General features: G+C 47.5%; 1 protein-coding gene across 5 annotated transcripts in view; it reads left to right on the forward strand.

The window, feature by feature from the left end:
- Positions 1-26,475, forward strand: part of KCTD21 (potassium channel tetramerization domain containing 21) — a 183,134-nt gene that overhangs the window by 41,839 nt on the left and 114,820 nt on the right. For 2 of the 5 annotated variants that reach the window (XR_015296609.1, XR_015296610.1), the window contains one exon: positions 1,849-2,041. The gene's annotated coding sequence lies outside the window, so the exon portion shown is untranslated. Of the gene's footprint in view, positions 1-1,848; positions 2,089-26,475 lie in introns of those variants that run through there. The other 3 variants (XR_015296608.1, XM_086926328.1, XM_086926329.1) reach the window with 3 other exon arrangements.

Consider the following 26,475-nt stretch of genomic DNA (forward strand, 5'->3'; position numbering starts at 1 on the left):
CGAAGCTGACAGTATTCACATATTTGCTACCTGCCCTCAACTACATACGCTAGTCAGGGACATCGAGGGTTTTCTAGACAGATCATTGGGGATTCAAATTAAACTCAGCCCAGCTCGGATAATCTTAGGTCTGGGTATGGAAGGAGCCGACACACAACAGGAATTTCTGTTTGTGGCAATGTCAGTATACAGATTGACCTTAGCAAGGGCATGGCTTGACAAAAATCCACCGGCACTACAAACCTGGCTGGCTAATCTGTTGAATGCATATAATATGGAGAAGAATATTTATGCACGAAAAGGGAAAAGGGGAAGGACATTAGGCTTAAGAATATGGCAACCCATAAGTAGGTGGAAGGAAGGATTTGGGTCGCAGGTAGACCCAAGAAGGGCTTAATGTTTAATGGTGGTAAAGTAATAAATATAAAAAATGTTTGTGGAAATGCGTAATGAAAAGCTTGTATATCTTGTAATAGAGCTTATTTAGCTATGAAGCATGAAGTATTAATGCTGAACAATGTATAATGTATAAAGTGTGTGCAACATGGAAAATAATAAATATAATAAAAAAAAAGAAAAAAAAAGAAATTAGTTTAAACATTTCATACATTTTACCAAAAAATCTATTTTTGAATTTGGTGGTATTCCTGCATTATGTGATTTCTTTGTGGGGGAATAAAGTCCCTGTGACAAAGAATCACCCGATAAATTCCAGAGTCCCTAAGGGACCAACAATGTTCTGTTACTGTCTGATTATATAAAACAAATCAGGGCTTGAACAATCCACTCTCCCACAAGCAATGGCAAGCCAGATTTAAGCAGGATGAGCTATTTCTAAATCCTACTCGCCCAGTACTGACATCAGGTGTTCTGCTTGCTCACATAGTGAATGAGCAATAAAGATGCCTTTAAATCTTGTTATCTTGTCACATTTGCTTCACTTTGAGACAGAGGTCAAATGTCAGTTTGTCGTCCTACATTTACTTTTCTTTTTGTGACTGAAGTTAGAGGATTTTGTAAAATGAACTCTGTTACAATCGCACTGTGCAAAGCATGTGAAATGAAAGGCTGCACGATTTCAGGATTCGTTTTCTAGCAAAACACTGAAATAGCTAATAAGTGAACTATTCACAAACATTTCAAATATATTTCACTAGTTATGAAGATACATTTTTGTAATTCTTTGGGGAAAAAAGATTGTTATATGATTAAAACAAATCGGAACACTTTACTTCGGGATGTGCAAATTTTAACTATTCTTCCTGAAACCCAATTTCCAAACAATTGTTTATGCGCTAAGTAGTTTCATCAGTAAAACGACATGTTAGTGGAGAAATGTTGTGGCCATTTCAATGGAAAATGTGCTATCTGTAAAGGACAATGCACTACAACATTGTGCTTTAGTAATATATTTATAAAAAGGGAGTTTTTAAACATGAACTGGGAAATATTCCTGCATGCTATTAGTGAACTAAGAGGCAAGCCAGGGTACATGTGTACCCTATACGTGGGCTCGATTCTTATTATACATGGAGCAAACTTTCAGTCTAGTAAACAAGAGGTTTTTTTGTATAGCAGAAATAGTGAACTTCTGTATTTGAAGGTGCTCTCCTATGTGATAATGAAGAAAAGGGCAGCTCCATAAGACAAAATATTTACTTAAGATCACATAATTTGAGACCAGTTCATAGTTCAAGTACATTACAGTTAGGTCGAGTAGATTATTCAAATGACTAGATCTGCAGTTCTAGTAACATTTATATGAAATTTCAAGCCCTGCAAATGTTTGTAGTGGATACTAATATTGCTGTCCTTTTTTTCTTTTCTTCTTTCCTTGAATCATTCCAGAGACTAGGCCCCAGAGTCCTGGGGAGGGATGGTGCTCGGCTGCCACTTCAGAAAATGAAAGCCATTCTGGTGGAATATCGCTGGCTTATTGTCCTGGAAAGGGAGGAAGCCGCCACCACCATTACCGCAGCTTCCTTAGGACACCAGTTGGGGCATCCTGGTCACTCCATCACCACCACCGAAGGCAACTGAGGTGAGACTCCACAGCAATCAACCCCCAACCACAGAAACCCAGCTTCAGTAAGTCATCAACTGCATGGAAAAGATGAAGGAGGTCTAGTGGGCCCTGCAAAGAATCCAGAAGGACATTCTAAGGAGGCTGGATGATACAGAGAGATATTTCCTTTAGAGCGGTGTTGGGGCTGCTGTGGGAGGTATAGGTGGGAAGAACATTTGGGGCTGGGATAGGGTAGTTTAATGGGTTGTTGAGGGTAAGCCTCAGGGAGAGGGGTGGTGCAGGTAGCTGGCTCTGTATATACTATACCAAAATTAGGTGTAGTGTGCGCAGAGTCCAGGGTGTCCCCAGGGGTATAGAAGAGGCTAAATTAGGTAATTACTAACAGTTCTCTTTGTGGTAGTGGGGGCGGGAAGTTGGGCTTATCCAGAGGGTGTTAAGCATTTATTGTATTTATTCAATCAAGGACTGATTACACACACTCGGAGACCGAATCTAGTCCAATTAGGGAAGTATAAAAAGATGCACTTATGTTTCATTTTAGAACCGAGCAGTACTTGGCAAAGGTAAGTAAAATATACTCTAAAATGCAAGAAACCACAAGGAAATGTAGTTGTGATTGAAGTTGTAATAGTTACAGGTTTGTATATGCTTTGGAAACAGTTTAAATTACACAGTAATTACTTTCAGATCACATTTTAGTTACTTTTGGATTACTTTGAGTACTGAGGATGGTATGTCTAGATACCACACCTTAAGATCTTACCATACAAGGTAAGTAAGACTTTTTATACATTTGCAGTTTTGGTCTCTTTTTTACATACATACCTCAGTTCACCACAACATTTTAGGCCCCAAAATCTTTTAACATGGATTCCTATGGGAGAAAAGTGGTAGCGGTTTCTCAGGTAAGTGCACGACTTACAAGTGGAAGTTTTGCGGGTTAGCAGCTAGGTTCCCCAAGGTCTAGTTGGGCACTCAAGTTGCACCACCAGCGGCATTGGGGCAGCCCGGGTGCTGATTGTAGGGGCCCAATGTTAGCCAATGGGGCTAAGGGGGCCTCCGGTTAGGGACTGCTGACGGGCAGGCCACTCATTTGTGGGAGCAAAGCTCCTGGGATTAAGGTCAGCACTGCAGGGGCCAACAGCCAACACAGGAGCTGCACCACCAGCGGCAATGGCTTACCTGGGTGTAGGTTGCAAAAAAGGATGTCGGGTACCCTGTGAGTTTCAATGGGGACCTTCAGTTGTGGGAAGTTGCTGCATGCTCAGCCAGGGAGACTTCCTGAAGGCGACCACCAGCTGGAGAGGTAAGTTGGATTCTTGGGGGATGGCTGGACACCATTGATTGGGCCACTCATGGCCGTGGGGCTTCGGGTGCAGGCAGGGCTCGAGTCGGGGTACCACGCGGGTGGACGGCGTCCCCCCACTTATTTTCGGGAGCTCAATAACTGGAGCAAATGGAGCCACACATTCGCTCTTTGGCCTCTCTGGGGCCAAATCAAAGCCCATTCAGAACGCTACTCACGCGCTGACTTCTATGATGCAATCACATCTAAGGGGTGAGCGAGGGGAGGCAATAAGTCTGATGGTGCAAGCCACCTGTCGTGACATCAGCATCCCCCCCACTTCTTTTTTTAGGACTTGTGCCCTGGGTGCAGGGTTGTCTTCTAGCTTTGTTAGGTCTCACACCTGGCGACGCAGCGCGAAGCGCCGTCGCCAGCGAGACCTAGTGTCACTGACTAGGCTCTCAAGGGAGACAGGAGATGGGCATGCGCAGGCTGCAGGCCGGACTGGAAATGTGGATGCGTGCATGAACACGCGCTAGCATCCACTGTGACTGTAAGCCGTTGCCGTTCATTAACTTTCACTTTCATTGTTAAAGATGTCGAGCTGGCGCTTGCTATCTGCTAGATTTACGGCCTGTACTTTCTTTTGCAACAAGTCCTGCAAGCCTCACGCAATTGTGCCGTGGTCGGCACTAACTAAGCGCCTATGGAGCCCCCCAGCCCTTCTGACCTTACCGGGCTGCTCTCCGGGGACTCCCTCTGTGGCGGCAGCACTTCTCCTGCGGGGCTTCCCTGGACTCCTGGGAGCCCCACACTGCCGTTGGCGGCCTTGGCCACCTTCCTTGATTCACCCAGGCCCCCTCCTGGGTCCGGGGCTCTCCTCCATCCGGCCACCACCGCGGGGCTCTCCCTTGAGCATGGGAGCACCGCGTTACAGCTCACGCTGGCCTCTTCCGGCTTGTTTGCCGGCCCCGCCCACGTCCCGGGCGGACCTGCCTGACTTCCAACTGGGCTCAAGAAGAGCTCACATTACTGCCGACATGGAATACTAAATGTGCGGAAGCTGCCCACGCTGCCCTCCAGAGGCTCAGGAGTGAAATCTTCAGCTGACCCTCACAGCACGGTAATCCTTCTTGTTCTATTTGTTAACTCTTGTTTTTCTTCGCGTAGCTGTTTGTTTGCCCCGGTACTGCTTCCAATTACATGGTCGGTAGGGCAGCTGTGTGTGTGTTTGTGTGTGTGGGGGGGGGGTTGTTATGGTTGCCCGGATACCCAGGGAAGGAGCACAAGTCCTGTGCCCACCTACGCTGTTCCTCGCGTTGCTTACCTGCCTCAGATGTTCACAAGAGGTAACAATGGAAGCTTTTCACTCTGCCTATCCGTGCCCGCTTTTCTCACTACCCACCACTGGTGACTTCTTGCGCGTCTCATTCGCGCTAACGCCTCCCGTATTTCACTAATGCTAGCTTGAATTCAATGCCCATTCATTTGTTGGTCTCTCCGCAGTCAGCGTTTGTAAACAGGTGCAATTTGTTTTTGTTTTTAGGTCTCGCCTGGCGTAACAATTACACACGCCCCACCATATCCAAAGGCCTTGTCCCGGCTGCGCACGTCATCCTGACTCTAAAAGCAGATGGGTAATTAAGACCTTAAAACAGTAACGCTAATTACAACCCCCGGCTTAGTCATCTATCAAAAGAGGTAAACATTTGTTGCAATCGCTATTTCCTGAGTTCCTTTCATCCCAGAATATCCTGCTTTTCTTGAACATGCCGGACCGGTCTCAGGAACTGTAAAATAGAGCCCGAGCAACAATCCGGGTCCAACTGCGACAGAAAATGGGTCCAGTCATTGGCTTCTTTTGATTTCACGGTGCTCCTTTGCAAATAAGAACTATGGGTAAATGGCGCCTATGCAGTACAGTTGCTGCCTTAGACTCCCTTCATTGGCAGTTTTTAGGCAGACAAGGCCAGTGCGCATGCAAGAGGAATATGCATGGATGTTACTCACGCTATAACATTCTGATCACAAGCAGTCAGTGCTTGCATGGCTGACCCTTCCCATAAACTTAAAAGTAGCTGACAGCGCAATAAAACAACCATTGGCATAGCCAATAGGTCTCGCAATTATGGAAGTTTGAGCTGTTGGCATTGCAAATGACAAGGCCATTTAGTCATGTGTTGTTTTTAAACAGATAAATAAAATCCATTGTAATTTACAATGCCAACAGCTTAAACTCTGCAAATGCGGGACCTATTGCATTGCAAATGCTTGTTTTTTTTGTACCAGCTCCGGTCGTGGTTGGAGGGACTCTTTAGGTTGAGGCTGCAGGCGTCATCTTGAAGCTTGAGTGAGGTCGGGGATCATTAGATCCCAGGTCAGGACTGCTAAGGAGACCTGCTTGTCGTGTTCGGCTACTCAAACTCGGGCCGTGAGAGTCAGGTCAGGACTGCTAAGGAGACCTGCTTGTGGTGTTCGGCTACTAAAACTCGGGCCGTGAGAGTCTGGTGCAGAGTGGCGCAGAATCACGGAGTTGCTAGAATCTGATTCTGTGGGTGAGTCTTTGCTTGATCAAATCCGGTGCTCATGGGAGACAGAGACTGTAAAGTGGTTGCAGGGCAGGTCCTCTGAGTTCTGGGGTTTGCTGGCTGCTGGTCTTGCCAGGGTTTTTGCTGTAGGCAGGTAATAGACAGGCAGGCCGGTAGTGCTGGGGCCAAAGCAGTTAGTATCCTATTCTTCTTCGTGGGTAAGCAGAGCTCTTCTGTCCTTCTTCCTCGAATCTGAGGAGGTGAGGTTCTGGGTTGCCCCTAAATACTAAACTTAGGGGCGTTTAAGGGGTGTGCAGGTCGGGACCAATGGGTCCCTTCCTTGGGATGGGTACACCCCCTATTATGCCACCCTCTAGTGGGAGGTGGCATGAGCCTCTCTCTAATTGGATGAGTACCCCCATCATCAAGATGGAGGGGACTGAGATGTGTGCTTCACCTTGCCTCCCCAACCTTAGGGATGGGGTTGGCAAAGGTAGGCACACTTCTCACATAGCTGGTTTCCCCGCTGATTGCCATGCCCAAAGTGGTGGCCAGAACCAGAGAGAGCCAGTTGCTGGGGGTAACAAAAGGCAGGGGCAGCGTCCGAAGGCGGCAGGCCTTTGAAGCTCTCCCTTTCGTGGACCCAGCACATCCTGGGGGAGGAGGCAATGACACCTCTGCCAAGAATGGCCTTTGTTTCTGGACACAGCGGAGGCTCTCTACCCAGGGGTCCAGAAACATATCTGGTGGTGGCAAATGGTTGGCAGCCATTCAGAAACCCCACCAGGGCTGGTCACTTTTCAGGGGGCATCTCTAAGGTGCCCTCCAAGTGCATTTTACATAAAATCCAACACTGGGTTCAGTGTGGGTTTCTGTGCTGAGAAGTTTGCTACCCAACTTCCCAGTTTTTAGGTCTAGCCTAGAGCAGCGCATGCGCTGCAGCTCGACTTTTAGTAAGGGGATTGTCAAAGTAATACCCCACAAGCTTTTCCTGGCCTAAAGCTTGCTTTCATGTTTGCGTGAACGCAGCCGCCAATTGCCTTTCTTATCTCATAAATTTACATTTACGAGCCGTCATGGCTCATTAAGTGCTTCGCATAGAACTCCCACCGCTCTCTCCCGCTGCAGCCCCCATCTATGCATACGCAAATAATATAAATATAGCTTGCTTTTTGCGCAAAAGTTTAGCAAGTGTGCATTCTTTGAAAGAGCTGCTTTCTCCCAGATACAAGAGGCGGGTTTGCTTGAGATTACACCACTGGGAAAGAATCCATGTCAGATTTAGTAATGTTTACGTGAACACCACAGAGAAGGCTTGTTTATTATCTTTTACAAATTAAAGTATGCTTTCGAGCAACAATATTTACTACCGCAGTGGTTTATATTTCTCGCGTAAACTAACAGTAATCAGCTCTGTTTCTCTTACTTGTTTTAACAATGCCTTAAAAGAGCACTTCAAAACAATGTGGCAACCTCTTGCCCAGCCCTCCGTGTTGCCTCAGAGTAATCTATAGTATGTTCCCTACACATATTTTGTCCCTTTATTGCTAATTTCTGCAACTGCGGTATCTGATTCCGCTGCTCGTTTCATGATGCTACATTTGTTGCATGTAGACTTCTGAAATTGACAAATGCAGTGACACTTGCACCACCAGTAACAATTTAAATTTTGATAAAGATTAGCTACTGCAGAAAAAACACGTTTATGGTCAATTTAAAAAGTGTGATATATACAGTTCCCGACTTTCTTATTTATTATACCAATAGGCTCGTTTTGAGGCCTACAAAACTGGAGCAATGAGTGGCAACTGCATATTTACTGCACAGTTATTCCATTCCTGCAGAGTTTTGAGTCATGTGGTAATAATGTGATGCTGCTGGGCCTTCACGTGGGTGGGAAGCTGGGGCTATGAGTTCAATGCGCACATGGTGGGGATCACTACCTATATCCATCAGGTTATAGCTGAGGTCACTCCTCGAAGCCACCACCCAGGCTCACTGAGCTTTCCTACAGGGGCGATTCAAGGGTGACTTGGGCCCTAAAGCATGCAAGAACAATACACCCTTCCCACTGTTCTCTCTCTAAATTACAGCTACAGTTGGGGTGTAGTGGGACTCACATCCATGGACTCTGGCACCACTGCACCTGCTGCACAAACAATAGCTGAGCCCCTGCCTGTTTGTAGACAGTGGAGATGTGTATTTTCCTCTCCCTTGTACTCTTTGCCTGGAATACCCAGCATGAATTGAAGCAGCACACAAGCCTGCTTTCGGTTACAGAGGGAGCAAGCAAGTTACCTGGCTGCGGCCTGTGTGACGCTTGCTTGGGCCGCAACCTTGGCCAGACTGGCCGTAGCGGGCACCAGGTATTTCCCCGGTGGGCCAGAGCGTGTTGGACAGTTTTGTGCCTGGAGGGCCGGTTTTGCAGCTGTGCTGCAAGATCGGGCCCCTGGAAAACAAGCATTGGCATAGCCAATAGGTCTCGCCTTTGGTGACCTTATAAGTGTTTAGCCATGCAACAGTTGATGTTGTTGCACCAAGGATATTGTGCTGCATAACTAAATACTTATAAGGTCCCAAAAGCGAGACCTATTGGCTATGCCAATGCTTGTTAGTAAAGCCATTATGGAGCTGTGGAGTTCTTAATGACCGACTCCTAGACCATATACTTTCTATGGCTTTACTACACCTACAGTGTCTAAGAATGGGCTTAGACACTGTAGGGGTACAAGGCTCATGCCACTGTACCCTCAACGTAGGGCTAGGAAACCCTGCTAGAAGGGTGACTTACCTAGGCCTTAGGCAGTGGGTTACAGGCATGGCACACACAGAAGTGTGCCATGTCGACTCTTCACTTTTTTCTGCACCCAAACATTCAGCCTGCAATGGCAGTGTGTGACTGTTAAAGTAAAGGGCCTCTAAAGGTGGGTGCTGCAGCACTTAGAGGCCTTCCCTGGTCACAGTGCCCTTGGTAACAGTGGTACCTTTTACAAGGGGCTTACCTGTGGCCAGAGATGGGTCAATTGTGGGTACAACGGTACAGTCTTGGGAAAGAACACAGGCCTTGGGAACCTGATTGGCAGGAACCCAGAGCACATCAAGTCAGATTGCATCAGATGTCAGGCGAAAAGTGGGGGTAACCATGCAAAAAGGGGCACTTTTCTAGAGGTGGGCATGTTGCGGGGGCTGCCGTTGGGAGTATAGATTTTATTTTTATGGAAACAGGTTTATTTTATTTCTTGAATATGTTTTTTTTCCATTTCTACCTGGGCATTACTGATTTGTCTACCATCCCTGTTTATTAAATGGGAAGATCTACCAACACAGTAATGATGAGGCTGAGCCCTGCACCTGGCAGTGTTCCAGCTATGTCCATCCCCATGATCTTTTTGTTAGTCTCCCTCTCCCTGTACTTGAGCTAACTCCTTTGCCAGGTTAGGTAGGCTATTAACTTACCTCCTTTAGTCCACCACCTGCAATCAGCATTTGAAAACTGACCTTGACCATGCCTAACCGTTCCTCCTCCCCTTTTAATTGCTTGATCAGGTGAACCAGCACCCAGCCTCCATCAGTAATAGCTGTATACTTACTGCCCTTGCCGTCCCCCGTAAATTGAGCACTAATCGTATCTCCCAACAGAGCTAAAACAACAATCCGCTCTTCCCGTTCCTAGAAATTCTTTTCTTACCTGAGTAAAAACAGTGATGTCTGCTATTTCCTCCAATTGGTCCAGTACTTTTAATGTACTTTTTTTTCTAAAGGACTGTAATACTGGTGGTGGCCAGCCGTTAATAGGGAAGACATCACAGGAAAAACAAGGGTTTGAGGCATGTGGACTGCTGAATTTATATCTTAGCATATATCGCCGCCTAGTGTTGAGTCTGGATGTTTGCACTTTGTTGTCCTGGAAAAGTCTTCGAAGTATCACGAGATAGGTGACTCCTCCCCTGGACTACAGTGCGCATGGGCATCTTCTCCATCTTCAGATTGTTTTTTTACGCCATTAGGTTCGGATGCTATTCCTCAACTCCAACTTCGGAACCAAAACTTTTCAACTTTCTAAGGCCAAAAGGCCTTCTACCTCAACAGTATTGTTCTTGCACGGTAAACCTTTACTCGATAACGCTTTCCATCTCGATCCGGTCGTCGACGCGGGCCGTTGGGCCTTTTCGACGCCACGTGGGCCTTCTGCAGATGGAAAGGACCCCATTTAAAATGTGCCCACAATGTCACTCCAAGTTCCCACATACTGATACACAATACAGTATGCAGCATGTGCCTCTCTCCCGAGCACAATGAGGAAAACTGTACAGCTTGTGCTCAGTTCCGGTCGAAGAAAACTATCCGGAACCGTAGTGCCGCTACACAGGAGATGCAGCGGCAGGCACCGGAACCAGAGAATATTTTCGAAGACGAACATGACCTCCCAGAAGCGGTGGACTCCGACCTAGAAAATGTACCCTTAGAAGACCAGTCGGACTCCGATGACCAGATCACACCGGGGCAAACCGTGAGTACCACGCCCTCTACCCCGCTTTCAGCTCAAGACAAGGCTCCGGTCGAAGCATCGCCTAAAGGCCTTAGCCGAGATCGATAAACTCCTTCAGAGACCCCGCCTTCCGGCTCAGCTCCGAAGACCAAGCCTTCTGAGACCCCGTGAACGAGCTACACTTTTCCCAAAAAGGCCGCCGAACCGATACAAAAAAGGGCGTCGAAACAAAAAAGGTCGTCAATCCCAAGAGAATAGTCGAGCCGAAAAAGGCCGTCAAGCCGAAAAAGAGTGTTGACCTCCAAAAAACCGGTCACACTAAAATTCTTGGTGACCCGACGAAGGAAAAGCCGGTCAATCCGAAAAAGGTTATTGGACCGAAAACACCAGTCGACCCGAAGAAAGGTATCTAACCGAAAACACTGGTCGATCCGGAAAGGATGTATGTCAGTACAACGCGATCTTTTAGATCGCTGTACTTGACATCGCAGGCATCAGAACGGAAGTCGTTACAACGACTTGCGTTGGAGGGGGCGGATTTTGAAATATTATAATTTTATATTCGAACACCAGTCCACGTAACAGTAGGGAAGGTGTTGGAATATAAAATTACAACATTCCTTGTCCAACAGCGCCATCCAGCGCAAGTCGTAGTAACGACTTGCGTTGTAATGGCATTGTTGTAAAGGCTCTGCGGTGTAAACACCGCATTGTAAACGATGCTTCCCATCCGGAAAAGGTTATCGAGCCAAAAAGCACTGTCGATCCGAAAAAGGTCGTCGAACCAAAGAAGGTCGCCGAACCAAAAAAGACGGTAAAGACAAAACACATCGAACAAAAGGGAGTCGCCGACCTGAAAACAGCAGTCGAGCCAAAAGAAGCTCCACAGCCGAAGGCCCTCGAGCCAAAGACTCATAAACAAGTGACTAAGCCAAAATCATCGGCGCCAAAACCACGGACAGTTGAGGAAGAACTTTTCCACCCTGATCCAGTGGAGGAAGAACAACCTAAACTGTATATAGACCCTAAAACAGCACGGGTGACAGTTTACCACAGGAAGAAGAGACCCTTGGACACTGACACTTCTTCCCCTGTTCCTCCAAAGAAGAAAGACTTTGCAACATCTCTCTCAAGGCCTTTCACTCCTCCTCCTTTCTTTCCTGACATGCCTTATGTACCTTACTCTCCTTCACATTATGATGAGACAGAAAACATAGGGGACGATCCTCAAGATAACTTTGTAGACCCTGAGGATCAGGATGTACAGGATAACACATGGGATGACCAAAATGATCCTTATGATACATACGACCCACAACCCATCCCTGACACCTCTACATATCCTACAAAGCCGTCGCCTACTGACGACACCATTGTCTTTAACCAACTAGTGGATAGGGCAGCTAAATATCATAATGTAAACATGCACACTGACCCAATAGAAGAGGATTTCCTATTCAACACTTTTCCTACTTCAGAAAAAAGCGTACGTACACTTCCTATGTTAAAAGGGGTACTAAAACACACGCCAGACATATTTAAAGATCCAGCCAGAGCCAGTGTCCTCAATCCCAGAATTGAGAAAAAGTATAAGGCAGCCCCTACAGACCCTTCTTATATTAAATCACAGTTGCCTTTAGACTCATTAGTGGTAGCAAACGCTCGAAAGCGAGCTAATTCATAGACAACAGGAGATGCTCCCCTTCCTGACAAAGAGTCAAAGATACTAGAAGCCTCAGGCAAAAGAGTGGCATCCCAAGCAGCAAACACTCAGAGAATTGCAAACACAAAGGCTCTATTAGCACGATACGATAGAGCACATTATGACCAGCTGGAAGGTTTACTACAACACCTCCCAGAACCATTCAAATCTAAAGCTAACAACCTAATACAGGAAGGCAAATTTATAACAAATGCTTCCATTAAATGTGCACTTGACGCAGCTGACACAGCAGATAGGTCTATTAACACTAGCGTATTACTACGCCGGCATGCGTGGCTATGCTTTTCCGGATTTAAAAACGAAGTGCAGTCAACCATCCTCAACCAGCCAGTTAACCAAGACTTTCTGTTTGGCCCTGCTTAGATACCATCTTGGAGAAGATGAAAAAGGATACTGATACTGCTAAGTCAATGGGCGTACTTCAGTTTCAACAATCAAGAAGTTCCTTTCGTCGCTCCTCCTTTCGAGGCTCAGGTAGAGGCAACACATTCCAAACTTCCTCTACATTCAAAAGTAATACCCAGAGCACCTTTAATAAAGGCTCCAACTGAGGAGGTTATAGAGGCAATAATAACAAGGGCAGAGGACGTGGTGGCAACAACACCAGAGCCTCCACCGCCACCAAACAGTGACTTGCTCAAACTCCCTCCAGACCACTCAACACCGGTCGGAGGCAGACTAACACAATTCCTACCAGTCTGGAAAGCAATTACCACAGACAGGTGGGTGAGACAAATTATCCAGTATGGTTATTGCCTGGAACTCACTTCTACTCCACCCAACATACTACCGAAACACCATCCTATGTCCAAGGAACACGTCACGCTGTTACAACAAGAGGTAACATCCATGCTAGAAAAAGGAGCCATAGAGCCAGTCCCTTTTCAACAACAAGGGACAGGAGTATACTCCCTATACTTCCTTATTCCCAAAAAGGACGGGTCCCTCAAACCAATATTGGACCTCAGACCTCTGAACCAATACAGACTCACAGAGCATTTCCATATGATCACTCTTCAACAAGTACTCCCGTTACTCCAACAAGGCGACTTCCTCGCTACATTAAACCTCAAGGATGCATACTTTCACATACCTATACATCCAGCTCACAGGAAATACCTCAGGTTCACGATAGAAGGTCAACACTATCAATTAAAAGTTCTCCCCTTCGGGGTAACTACAGCACCAATGGTTTTTACAAAATGCCTAGCAGTAGTAGCAGCACACCTAAGAAGGCAACAAATCCATGTGTTCCCCTACCTGGACGATTGGCTCATAAAATCCAACTCATGCGCACAGTGTGCAAACCACACATCTCAGACAATTCAGCTGCTGCACAGTCTGGGTTTTTCCATAAATTACACAAAATCACATCTGCAACCCTCTCCACATACAACAATATCTGGGAGCAACAATAGATACCTCAGTGGCAAAAGCATATCCAAATACAGCCAGGATAGCCAACATGCAGTCTCTAATTCAAGGATTTCACCCACAACACTCCTTGCCAGCTCGAGTGTTCATGCAGATTATAGGCATGATGGCCTCCTGCATATTCATTGTCCCTCATACCCGACTTCAAATGCGTCCATTGCAAGAATGCCTAGCACGGCAGTGGAACCAAGCTCAAGGACAACTAAAAGACCTAGTGTTGGTAGACAGTCGCACTTACAACTCTCTGCAGTGGTGGAACCCACAAAACCTTTCCAAGGGGCGACTGTTCCAAGAGCCGGTTCCCTAGGTAGTGATAACAGCGGACGCATCACTGACAGGTTGGGGAGCCCACCTACTTCAATACACAGTCCAAGGGTTCTGGACAGTCAAGCAGAAGATACTGCATATAAACCACTTTGTTTGTACAACAAGGCTGTATTAATCAATCAATCAATCAATCAATCAATCAATCAATCATAGGCATTTATAGAGCGCTCTACTTACCCGGAGGGTCTCAAGGCGCTAGGGGGGGGGGGGTGCTGCTGCTACCCGAACAGCCAGGTCTTGAGCTTCTTCCTGAAGGCGAGGTGGTCTTGGGTCAGGCGCAGGTCGGTCGGGAGGGAGTTCCAGGTCTTGGCGGGCAGGTAGGAGAAGGACCTTCCTACTGTTGTCGTTCTTCGGATGCGGGGGATGGCGGCGAGGGCGTGACTGGCTGATCGGAGGTGTCGTTTGGGAGCGTAGAAGTTGATGCGGTTGTTGAGGTAGCTCGGGCCTTGGTCGTGAAGAGCTTTGTGTGCGTGGGTAAGGAGACGGAAGGTGATTCTCTTGTTGACCGGGAGCCAGTGCAGGTCTTTTAGGTGTCCGGAGATGTGGCTGTGTCGTGGGATGTCGAGGATGAGTCTGGCTGAGGAGTTCTGGATCCGTTGGAGTCTCTTCTGGAGCTTGGCGGTGGTTCCGGCGTAGAGGGCGTTGCCGTAGTCCAGTCGGCTGGTGACGAGTGCCTGGGTGACAGTCTTCCTGGTCTCGGTGGGGATCCACCGGAAGATCTTCCGTAGCATGCGCAGGGTGTTGTAGCATGACGAGGAGACGGCGTTGACTTGCTTGGTCATGGAGAGGGAGGAGTCCAGGATGAAGCCCAGGTTGCGTGCGTGGTCTGTCGGTTTGGGTGCGGTGCCCAGGGCGGGGGGCCACCAGGAGTCGTCCCAGGCGGATCCCAGGATGAGGACTTCCGTCTTGTCCGAGTTCAGCTTCAGGCGGCTCGTCGACATCCACTCGGCTACCTCTTTAATTCCTTCGTGAAGGTTGGCTCTGGCGGCGGCGGGGTTGTTGGTCAGGGAGAGGATCAGCTGGGTATCGTCGGCGTAGGAGATGATGTTGAGGTTATGTTGGCGTGCGATGGCCGCGAGGGGGCTCATGTAGACGTTGAAGAGGGTTGGGCTCAGCGAGGATCCTTGAGGGACGCCGCAGATGACTTCGGTGGCCTCTGACTTGTACGGTGGTAGACGGACTCTCTGTGTTCTTCCGTCGAGGAAGGAGATGATCCATTCCAGCGCCTTCTCCTGGATTCCGACGTTGCTGAGGCGCTGCACTAGGGTGCGGTGGCAGACGGTATCGAAGGCCGCGGAGAGGTCTAGTAGGATGAGGGCCGCTGTTTCTCCGTTGTCCATCAGGGTTCGGATGTCATCGGTGGCAGCGATGAGGGCTGTCTCGGTGCTGTGGTTGGCTCGGAAGCCAGACTGTGAGGGGTCGAGGGATCCGTTCGTCTCGAGGAAGGCGGCCAGCTGCTTGTTGACGGTCTTCTCGATGACTTTGGCTGGGAACGGGAGCAGCGAGATGGGGCGGTAATTCTTGAGTTCGGTGGGGTCCGCTGTTGGTTTCTTGAGTAGAGCGCTGAGTTCGGCATGCTTCCAGCTCTCAGGGAAGGTGGCGGTGGTGAAGGAGGTGTTGATGATGTCCCGCAGGTGGGGTGCGATGACGGCGTCGGCCTTGTTGAAGACGTGGTGAGGGCAGGGGTCGGTCGGAGATCCGGAGTGGATGGAGTTCATCATGCGGACGGTTTCTTCGGTGCAGATCGGAGTCCAGGCGCGGAGGGTGGTGGTGGGGGGCGGTGGTTCGGTCGAGTTGGACGTGGCGTTCGTCGGTTGGGTGTTGAAGCTGTTGTGTATGTCCGCGATCTTGTTGTGGAAGTAGGAGGCGAGGGAGTTGCAGAGTTCTTGCGATGGGGTGATGTCGTTGTTTCCGGCGTTGGGGTTGGAGAGCTCTTTCACGATGTTGAAGAGTTCCTTGCTGTTGTGTGCGTTGTTATCCAACCGGTCCTTGAATGCAGTTTTCTTGGTGTCGCGGATCAGTTGGTGATGCTTCCGGGTGGCAAGCTTGAGGGTGGTCATGTTGTCCGGTGTTGGCTCCCTTCTCCAGGCTTTCTCGAGGGCTCGGCAGTTCTTCTTGGAGCTCTTGAGTTCGTCGGTGAACCACGGGGCCTTCTTGCTGCCGGGTCTGCTGGGCGGGGTCCTCAGTGGGGCGAGTTCGTCCACGCAGTTGCTGATCCACTTCGTGAGGTTGTCGGCGGCCTGGCTGGGGTTCGCTGAGCTGGCGGGAGGGTGCTGGCTCAGGGAAGCGGCGAGCTGGTCGGCTGTGATCTTGCTCCAGCTTCTGCGGGCGACCTGTTGCTGGTGGTGGTGGGCCGTCGTTCTTCTGAAGGTGAAGTGGACGCAGCTGTGGTCCGTCCAGTGGAGTCCTGTGGCGTGGCTGAAGGCGATGTCTTTGCTGGATGAGAAGACGGCGTCAAGTGTGTGTCCGGCGAGGTGGGTGGGGGTGGTCACCAGTTGCTTGAGTCCGAGGTTGGCGAGGTTGTCGAGCAGGGTGGTGGTGTTGCGGTCGTTGTTGTTCTCCAGGTGGAAGTTGAGGTCCCCCAGGAGGATGTAGTCAGCGGAGGGGAGGGCATGCGGGCTGACGAAGTCGGCGATGTCCTCGCTGAATTGGGTGCGTGGTCCCGGGGGTCGGTAGATCAGGGTGCCTCTGAGGGTGGTCTTCGGGTCGGTGTGGATCTGGAAGTGTAGGTGTTCGGCGGTCGTCAGGATGTCGTCGGTGTAGGTCGTGATGCGGATGGTGTCCCTGTGGATGATGGCGATGCCTCCTCCTATCTGGTTGGCGGTGCGGTCCCTCCGGGTGATCTTGTAGCTCTCTGGGATGGCGATAGCGATGTCGGGTGCTGAGGAGGCGTTCATCCAGGTCTCCGTGAGGAAGGCAACGTCAGGAGCAGTGGTGTCGAGGAGGTTCCAGAGTTCGATGGCGTGTCTGTGGACTGAGCGGGTGTTGAGCAGGATGCACTTGAGGTGGTTGCTGTTGGTGTTCGTCTTGGCGGGTGCTGGTGCGAGGCAGGTCCGGATGCAGGTGAACTTGCAGGCGGTACAGCAGAAGGGTCCGTGGGAGCGTCTCGGGGTTGCACGGTAGCATCCCGGGACTCGTCCGTCGTTGAGTGCGATGAGGGTGGCGGCGTCGTACGTCCGGCGGGTGGGCTGGGAACTGCGGGGGCCAGGGGTCCTGGCACTGGGCGCGGTCCAGGCACGGACGGGCGCAGACGGGCTTACCTTTGGCGCTCCTTCGGCGCTCAGTCGGCGCTCCCGCTGCGCGCGTCCGCTGCGCGGTCGCTGAGGGGAGCAGGGAGGGCGGGTCCGCTGGGAGGCGGGAAGGGGTTAACCAATCGTGTGGCGGGGGGGCGGGGACGTTAATCCGGACGGACAACATGACAGCCATGTACTACATACAGAAACAGGGAGGGACACACGCTCCGCAGCTGTCTCACCTAGCACAGAGCATATGGAGGTGGGCAATTCCAAAAAACATCTTTCTCCTGGCAGAACACCTCCCAGGAATAGACTGTGTCCCAAGCAGACACAGCCAACAGATACACGAATGGGAAATTCACCCTCAAGTCCTCCAACCATTCTTCAAAAAGTGGGGGCATCCAGAGATAGATCTGTTTGCCACAAAAGAAAACTCAAAATGCCAGTCCTTTGCCACCAGGTTCCCACACCCGTTGTCACAGGGCAATGCGATATGGATGAACTGGTCAGGCAGATTTGCGTACACTTTTCCAGCCAACCCCACTGATTCCATTAGTGGCACGCAAACGAAAGCAACAGTCCCTCACAATGATCCTAGTTGCTCCCACATGGGCAAGACAGCCATGCTACACGATACTCCTAGAACTCTCAGTAGTCCCACACCAAAGGCTGCGCTTTTCGCCACAGCTGTTAACGCAGAACCGTGGAGAAATCAGGCACCCCGATCCCAATCAGATGAACCTAGCGATCTGGCTCCTGTAATCTTAGACTTCGGATATCTTAACTTGCCTCCAGACTGTATGAACATTATCAAGGAAGCAAGACGCCCAACTACTAGTGCGTGCTACGCAGCTAAATGGAAAAGATTTGTAATTTACTGTAATAATAACCAAATCAATCCATTAGATGCCTGCATCCAAAACATAATATGTTACTTATTACATCTTCAAAGATGCAATCTAGCATACTCTACACCTTGCTGCTATAGCAGCATATCTCCAGAACAGACAACACCTGTCCCTGTTCAGAATACCACCTATCAAAGCTTTTATGGAAGGACTTAAAAGAATTATCCTTCCAAGACATCCACCTTCGCCAGTCTGGAACTTAAACGTAGTACTTACCAGACTTATGGGGCCAACTTTCGAACCACTCCATTCGTGCGGATTACAATTCCTAACATGGAAAGTGGCATTTTTAGTGGCCATTACCTCCCTCATGCGAGTGAGCGAGCTACTGGCACTAACAATTCAAGAACCTTTCATGCAAATACATCATAATAAGGTAGTGCTCCGTACTAACCCTAAGTTCATGCCAAAAGTTATATCAACGTTCCATCTCAATCAGTCAATAGATTTACCAGTTTTCTTCCAAAACCCGCAGTCAGTGGGTGAAAGAGCTCTACACACACTAGATGTAAAAAGAGCTCTATTATATTACGTTGACAGAACTAAAGCTTTCAGAAAGACAAAACAACTATTTGTTGCTTTTGCTCCTCAACATAATGGTAACCCTATTTCAAAATCAGGAATAGCCAGATGGATAGTTAAGTGCATTCAAATATGCTATCAAAAGGCCAAGCACACTCTAACAGTTCCCCCAAAAGCCTACTCAACGCGCAAAATGGGGGCATCCATGGCTTTCCTAGGAAATATTCAACTAGAAGACATATGTAGAGCAGCTACATGGTCTACCATACACACTTCCACTAAACACTACTGTGTAGACGTGCAAGCAAAGCAGCAAGCTGCTGTAGGCCAGGCTGTCCTCAAAACTCTCTTTCAAACTGCTGCAGCTGGTACAGGTGACCACCGCTAGTGGAGATACTGCTATACAGTCTATGCTAAGATATGAATTCAGCAGCCCACATGCCTCAAACGGAAAATGCTACTTACTACTATGCATCTGTTCTTGGCATGTAGGGCTGCTGACATTCATATCGCCCACCCTGCTCCCCGGTGCCTGTCACAGCTGCAGTAATTCTTTCTACATACATTTACATTGTCATCTCTTACTTTCTTATACTCCATTTTTGCCACAATGGCAAAAAACAATCTGAAGATGAAGAAGATGCCCATGCACACTGTAGTCCAGGGGAGGAGTCACCTACCTCGTGATACTTCGAAAATTCTTCCAGGACAACAAAGTGCAAACATCCGGACCCAACACTAGGTGGCGATCTATGCTAAGATATGAATGTCAGCAGCCTTACATGTCAAGAACAGATGCATACTGGTAAGTAGCATTTTCCTTTTTATTCTGACTGATGCTGGAGGACTAGCCAAAGAATTTTCATTCTTCATCAAAGGCAACTGGAATAAAAGAAAGAACAGTGAGTGGAAAGTTCAACACCAAAACCATCACGATCAAACAACTTGCTACATAGTAGTTATTTAAAGTAAGCACGAATAAGCTCTTAAAGTTCTCAGCAGTGGGTTACTTCAGTAGAATCCATAGGACATAGATTGTGGAAAAAAGCGCACACTACCTATGCTTGGCCAACCAGTGTTGTAATTTTTTATTTGCTGTATGATGTCCCTTTCTTACCTGGGCGTGGTTGGCAATTTTTCTTTTTATAAACTCCTCCAGTAACAGTTGGCGTAGCTTTAACCACATCCGCCTCGTCTAGTGTGAGATCTGTTGATGGTGGAAATTAACAACACAATATTTCACACAACTTAGGCTAAGAGGTAGGGTTTTCATGAATGGATGGGAATGGGAGGTATTAGAAAAAGGTGAGAGTTAGACAAACGCAACATTCATCAAGTTCATGAGCATGTCAACTCTTTCATGGAAGTGAGGTGGGAGCTTAGCTACCATATTCATAGTCTTTCTGCAACCCATATTCCCAAGTTAGCTAATCGTTACCTAGATTTGAAAAATACAAAATAGGGAGGAACCCACACAGTTAAAAAAAATAGAAAAATATCTGATAAAAGAAAAATGATAATGTATACAATTGAACGGTGCAGCTGCATTCTATTGTTATTTTCAATTTTGGGTGCTGAGCTGAACTACAGAGCAGACTTGCCATGGAAATTTCTTGCATAAGAGAAGGCCTGTGGAGGGCTAAAATAAAATGATAATATTGGAGCGTGAAGGTAAGTGTGGTGCATGAGGAGTCAGAGGGTTGTGCTTAGGCTGATGTAGTAGTGTGCCATTAACTAGGAGCCAATTTCGTGCCCATCGCAGACCACTAGCTACATGTACATGGCTTATCTTTGCCCATCATGTGACATATCCAGGCCACAACCATTTGGAGTTTGCCACTTAACCCTCCTAGTCTGCATTTTCCTAATCAACACACCTCTCTCCAGTACAAGTGATAGGGTCTTAGAGTCCTCTTGTTTCTCTTAGAAGTAGGTAGTTATTGGTCCTTCTCCTGGCTGTTTTCAGCAGTGCATCCAAAAAGAGATCGACCTGTTAAACCTGTTAGAAAATATAAAATAAATTGAGTATTAATCTACTGTAGGTAAACAGAGTGGTCCAGAAGGACTTAGAAATGATAGTCTTAAGTTACTGAAAAGATAATCAAGTTAAGTAACAATCCCAGTGACACGTTGAAAGGAAGCATTGAACCAGAATGATCATCCAAACGTACACACACAGTTTGGTTGACCTGAAAAGACCCTCCCATCCATCACACGAATCACCATAATTTGGTATTCAGTGGTGCAAGTTACCTGTTCCTTGCTGTACATTTTCTTATGTGTCTTTCTCCAATGGGAACGATATACAATACATAGAACCAGTGCAGCCTTTTTAAATCATCACTGGCATCACAATATGGAAATGAAACAAAGGTTAGGGGTGGAAGGGATCTTGTTCTTTTTTATGAAATGGAAACATTCAGTGCTAGCTTTGATACCATTGCTGTTTTCAAAGTGTACTGTTGAAACGAAGGTTGAATTATTCTTTCTCACTGCTCATTCAGTCTCAGCAAAAAACTGCTGTGTCCTTTTTGATTGACTATCTATGCCATGCATACTGGTCCATTTAGTTTATTTATAGTAGCCAACATAAGCTGCACCACTGCATACTATTTGTTAATTTTTATAAAAGCAGTCATTCTTGCTGGTTTGTTATGTAGTTAGTCAGGAAAGTGGAGTTTGTCCTCAAATTCAGGGGGATTGTCCTGAGTATGACCACCCACCACATTTTCTATTAACGTTTTTACTAGTTTTATTGGTATATTGTCATTTGTCTTATACAGAGTATAGCTTGGACTACAAATCAACATCAATACAAGTTACATAACCAGGATAATGGCAGTAAACTGTGAAAATCAATTGCTGGTAAGAAGGTATTCCACAGGTTTCCTCTTATAACTAATATGCATATGTCAAAGAGCATGTGCATACATAGAGATGTTGAAAGTCCTCTAAAATTGAAGAAGTGCCATACGTTACAACTACTGCAGTGAACAGAACTGGAAAATAAATGAAAGAAAGAAAAACCAGCGGATAATAGCAGAGCAGTAGCCACCACCCAGGCACATATGATACTGGGGAGGAAAGGGAGGGTGGGGCTCCACAATGATCCTCAAGGAGAATGGCCAGCATCTGGTGCATCCTCAAAGAGCTTGTCCAACAGTGCATCCCACGTATCAGCCATTAGATATTTGCGGAGGCCCTTCACCTTTGCCCTATGTAGCGCTGTGCTTTATGCCTGGATAACATCCACTCTGGGGCAACTGGGGGGGTCGTCACCTTCCATTTGTGGGTGATCAGTCATTTTGCCAAAATAAGGGCTGATTCCACAAATCGTGTTGCTGCATTATATGTTTTAGCATGACGACTGAAACCCAGTATGTACACCTCCCGAGTATGCTCTGCAGTGGTGCCCATGCATCACTTTAAGTGCGTGGTGATCTCCCTCTAGTGTTCCGTTAGTAACGGGCAGGCCAAAAGTATGTGTATGAGTTCCACATTAGGGGAAAGGCAATGGGGACATTCAGCATCAGTATGATTGAAGTAGCGATTAATCTTGCTATGTGTTACAGGGCTCTCAAAATCCACTCGCCCGCTTGCATTTGCAAGCCAGATTTAATTTGGGCAAACTATTTTTAGGTCCTACAAGACAAACTGTTTTTTGACCGCTGTCTCTGAAAGCAGAGCAAATGTGACAAGATGGCAAGATTTAAAGGCATCTTTATTGTTCAATAAGTGAATGAGCAATATAAATGTCTTTAAATCTTGTTAACTTGTCACATTTGTTCACAAAGGTCAAGTGCATTACAGTTAGGTTGAGTGGATTTCTTTTAGTTTCTAGACCTGCAGGTCTAGTAGCACTTTTTTGATTTTTCGAGCCCTGGGTTAAATAAGCTTTATGTAAAATTGCATCAATTTAAAAATGGCATTCTTGGATACTAGTGTGGGATATGCCAAAATAGTCTGCCACTCACTATCTGTACAGTTGCGCTTAAGGTCTGTGTCCCAGTGTCTACGCAGGGCAGTGAGTGGGGTAGCAGTGCGTGTGTAAGCAAAGGGCTAGCCAGCCATCGAATCAGATGGCTACCTGTGCCTAGCACATGCAGATACTGCACGGTGAGCTGTTAGGAGGGCTCCTGCTGTATGTCTCCCCAGGACTGACCCAGCACCCACACAAAGGAAGCGTGCAAAAGGAATTAGCCCGATTGAAGCTCAAAATCAGTCAATAGGTCTTCCATTGATAGGAGGGCCCCAATACAATATATGTCCCCTATACTGTGCAGTCATGCCAAGGTTCCAACTCCCTAAGGGTGGTCGATATACGCCCCAATGGCATGTCAATTAGCGGCAATGCTGGGGGGTAATGCATAGATGAGCAAGTGGTGAATAGGGCTCTACGGGAGCATCAACATGCAACCTGAAAGCGGGGCGCGCTCGGATATTTTATGATATCTCTCGGTGCCTTGGCAAGTCGATGAAAAATGGCAAGTACCGTTCAGGTCTCAGTGGGGCACAAGTGTTGTAGTATCCTCCAGATTGCAACCTGCAAACTAGCGCGCCACCCACTGCAACTGCGAGGCCAGCACGCACCAGGTTGCCCTCCAAAAGGTCTTTAGGCACGTAATGGATCCTTATCCCCAATAATAAAATGTGGATGGTTGCCAGGTGAGTCAGATGCCAGTCACATAATGCATCAGGTCCAGAGTATTAATATTAAAATGGAGTAGACAAGACTTAGTCCAATTTACTTTAAGGCCTGATACAGTGGAAAATGTTGTTATCAAGTGTTCAGTGGTGAGGAGTATGGCCTGGACATTGTTAAAATAAAGTAAAATATAATCTGAATAACGGGAGACAGAGTGCAGAGTGTCTCGAAGGGGAATCTGCTATTGTTGGCCGTGAGCCCACAGGAGGTAAAGCAAGGGCTCCAGCGCCAAAGAAAATATCAGTGGGGACAGCAGGCACCCTGGCATGTGCCCTTTGCGCCGCTTTGGGATCTGATACATGGTATAATATTTTAACTATGGACGTAGAGTTAGCTCACAATAATTTAATCTGAGGAAGTGAAATCCTGAACCATACCGGGTAACTACTTCTATTAAGATGGGCCATTTAAGAGAATTGAATGGCTTGTGTAAATCCAGAAGCAGGCCGGCCAAATGTGGATGTGTCTGCGTGGTGTATGTCATCACCTGGAAGAAATAGCGGAGATCCATAGAGGTGTTTCTGGTTGCCACAAAACCACTCTGATCGGGGTGTACGCGCTGTGGGACCAAAGGGGCCAATCGGTCTGCCAAGATGTTCATCAGGACTTTATAGTCTTTGTTAAACAAAGCAAGACGCCGATAAGATATCATCCCTGCCCGGTTTAGGTAGCGAAATGAGTAAGGCTTCAATCAGCGTAGGTGGCAATGCTGATACATAAAGAACTGCGTCATACGTTGTTTTAAGATGAGGTCCCAATAATGGAGCATAACCATTATAAAATTCAGGCAGCAGCCTGTCAGGGCTTTGTGTTTTCCCAGTGGCTATGGCATATATTGCCTCTTGCACCTCAAAAATTGTAATATCCCCAATAAGCTCCTCCCTCAATGTCAAACAAAAACTCACCTATCCCCTGGCATCACCGCGCCCACAGATGTGTACAATTGTGTGTAATGGCATGTAAAGGTGCCATGAGTGTACTTTTGTGTGTAATAGTTGCCTCTCGCCTGACATACATCCGTATAGGATGTCTAAATGAGTCCTAATTTATCAGCTATGCCAACAACGACCCCAATCAGTCTGCCTCAGAGTGTGTCCTTTTAGTGTGCACAGTTCATGTGTTAGCATGCAAGGGGAAAGCGCATGACTGTTGCCAATTAGTTGCTAGTCCAGACAGTCGCCCAAAGCTGGACAGAGCTCATACTGCTCCCTTCAAGTCCGTAGGTGTAACCATGCATATACAGGAGCATGTCATCCGCACATAGCAAAATCTATTGGTGGTCTCTCAACACCTGCAGCCCTTAATAGTGACCACCTTGCCATATCGTTAAAGCAAAGGGTTCTAAAGCCAATGCAAATAACGGGGGATAAAGGGCAGCTCTGTGGAGTGCCTCGTTCAAAAGCACACACCTCGGTAATTGTTGTTCCAGTTCTTATTCTAGCTGTCAGTTGGGAGTAAGGTGTGATAGTAATCTACCAAAAGAGGGTCTTTGCCCTTTTTTCGGCAGAGATATTATCAATGCCTCATGCAAGGTGGGAGGTGCTCGCCCTGCTGCCATGCCACATTGAATACAGTTATCAACCGGGAGGCAATCCCAGCTGAACAAAATTACGCTGGCAGGCCTTCTGATCAAGGGACTTGCCCGTGGCCATCTCTTTAATGACTCCCTCGACTCTCTGTACGCTGATCCCCGCCCCTAACCACTCAGCCATGGGTGGGTCCATGGTCGTACGGGGGGAGAGGTCTGCTACGTAGTTCAATACCTCTGCCTCACTGATCTCCACCCCATCGCACAAAGGGCCTTGTAGTAACGCAGAAAACCATATTATTGCCCTCCTGCGCAAACACAAGCTGGTCTTCATTGTCCTGAACCTGAAGGATGGCATGCTTTGCACTCCGTCCCCTATCGGAGGAGCCAGGCCACCATTCTCCCTGATTTGACCCTCTCTGCATGGGCCCATGCAATGTGTGTTCTGTAATCATGTTGGCACAGGCGGTCCACCGTGTGAACAGTTTTTCTCATTAGGCAATCAGCTGTTCCCTGACCACGAGTGATTCGCCCAGCTCCAGAGGCAGCCCCTCGAGAACTGACTCTTGCCCGCGTATATCTGAATGCAGCTAAGTACACACTCCCACCTTATTGGCAATACAGTAGCCACGCACCACTATTTTAAAAGCCTTCCACTCTATCCCTTCTGAGGAGGCCGAGCTCTTGTGGTCAAGCCAAAAAGTTGTGATCTTGACATGGAGGAGGGTTTGGATGCTTGTTCCTCAAGCCAGGTCGGATCCAATCACCAGGTTAGGATGCAGGCCCTATGAGAAGACCACCAAAATGTGCTCAGTAGAGGGCAATGATCAAAGTACATCTGCGGAAAATATTCAGCATCCACCACCGTTTTGCACGCAGCAGTACATCCCAATACCCTGTCCAAACTGACCTCTATGTCATGCAAGCCCAAATGGTATGTACGCACCTGAACACCGGGGTTCATCATCCTCCAGCAATCCAGCAGGCCACAGTGTAGTGCCCTAGCAAAAACATCCTCCGCCAGTCTAGATGCAGGTGCCCGTCGTAACAGAGGGTGGGATCTGTCCAGATAGATGTCCACAACACAATTAAAGTCTACCCACAGTGCAGGGATATGGTAGCATGGATTGAAGGAGTAAGGCCAAACTGCCTAGGCATGAGGCTGGATCCATATTGGATGTATCCGAAACAAGGGTTACCCTTCTCACATGGAACCCGGGTATCAATCATATAACAGGGAACAGTGGTTCCTGTGGCCTATATATTAGATGCGTAATAAATAAAACGCCAGATGGCATATATTTGTGTGGGAAGTGAATGTCAGAAAAAGACACAGAATCACACATTGGGTAAAGTTTTCAAAAAACACTTTTACTGGGTTGGTGATATTTTACAACAAAAATTGCAAACAAACAAGTGCGCTGTGTTCCAAGTGAAATAGAACCTTAGAAAAAAGGGGAAGTGTTATTAAGTGGTATAAAAGGTTTCTATGTATAACAAATGACCACAATACAATATGTTTAAATAGAAAGTCAGTCTTCTAGTACAGTGCTAAAGGGCTGCAAAGGTTGTTCGTTTGTAGAGTGTCTACGACGTTTTGACCCCGGGGGTAATGGGGGGGTCTCATGAGGGCTATAGGATATGGAACACCTTGAATAAAGTGATAAGGAAAAATGACTTGAACTGCCAAAACAGAAAAAAAGAGGAAATTATACATGGCTCAGTTGGCGCCTGTTTGAAAAAATACCTGGATAATGCCACTGG

Source organism: Lissotriton vulgaris, chromosome 6, assembly GCF_964263255.1.
Source record: "Lissotriton vulgaris chromosome 6, aLisVul1.2, whole genome shotgun sequence".
NCBI lineage: Eukaryota > Metazoa > Chordata > Amphibia > Caudata > Salamandridae > Lissotriton > Lissotriton vulgaris.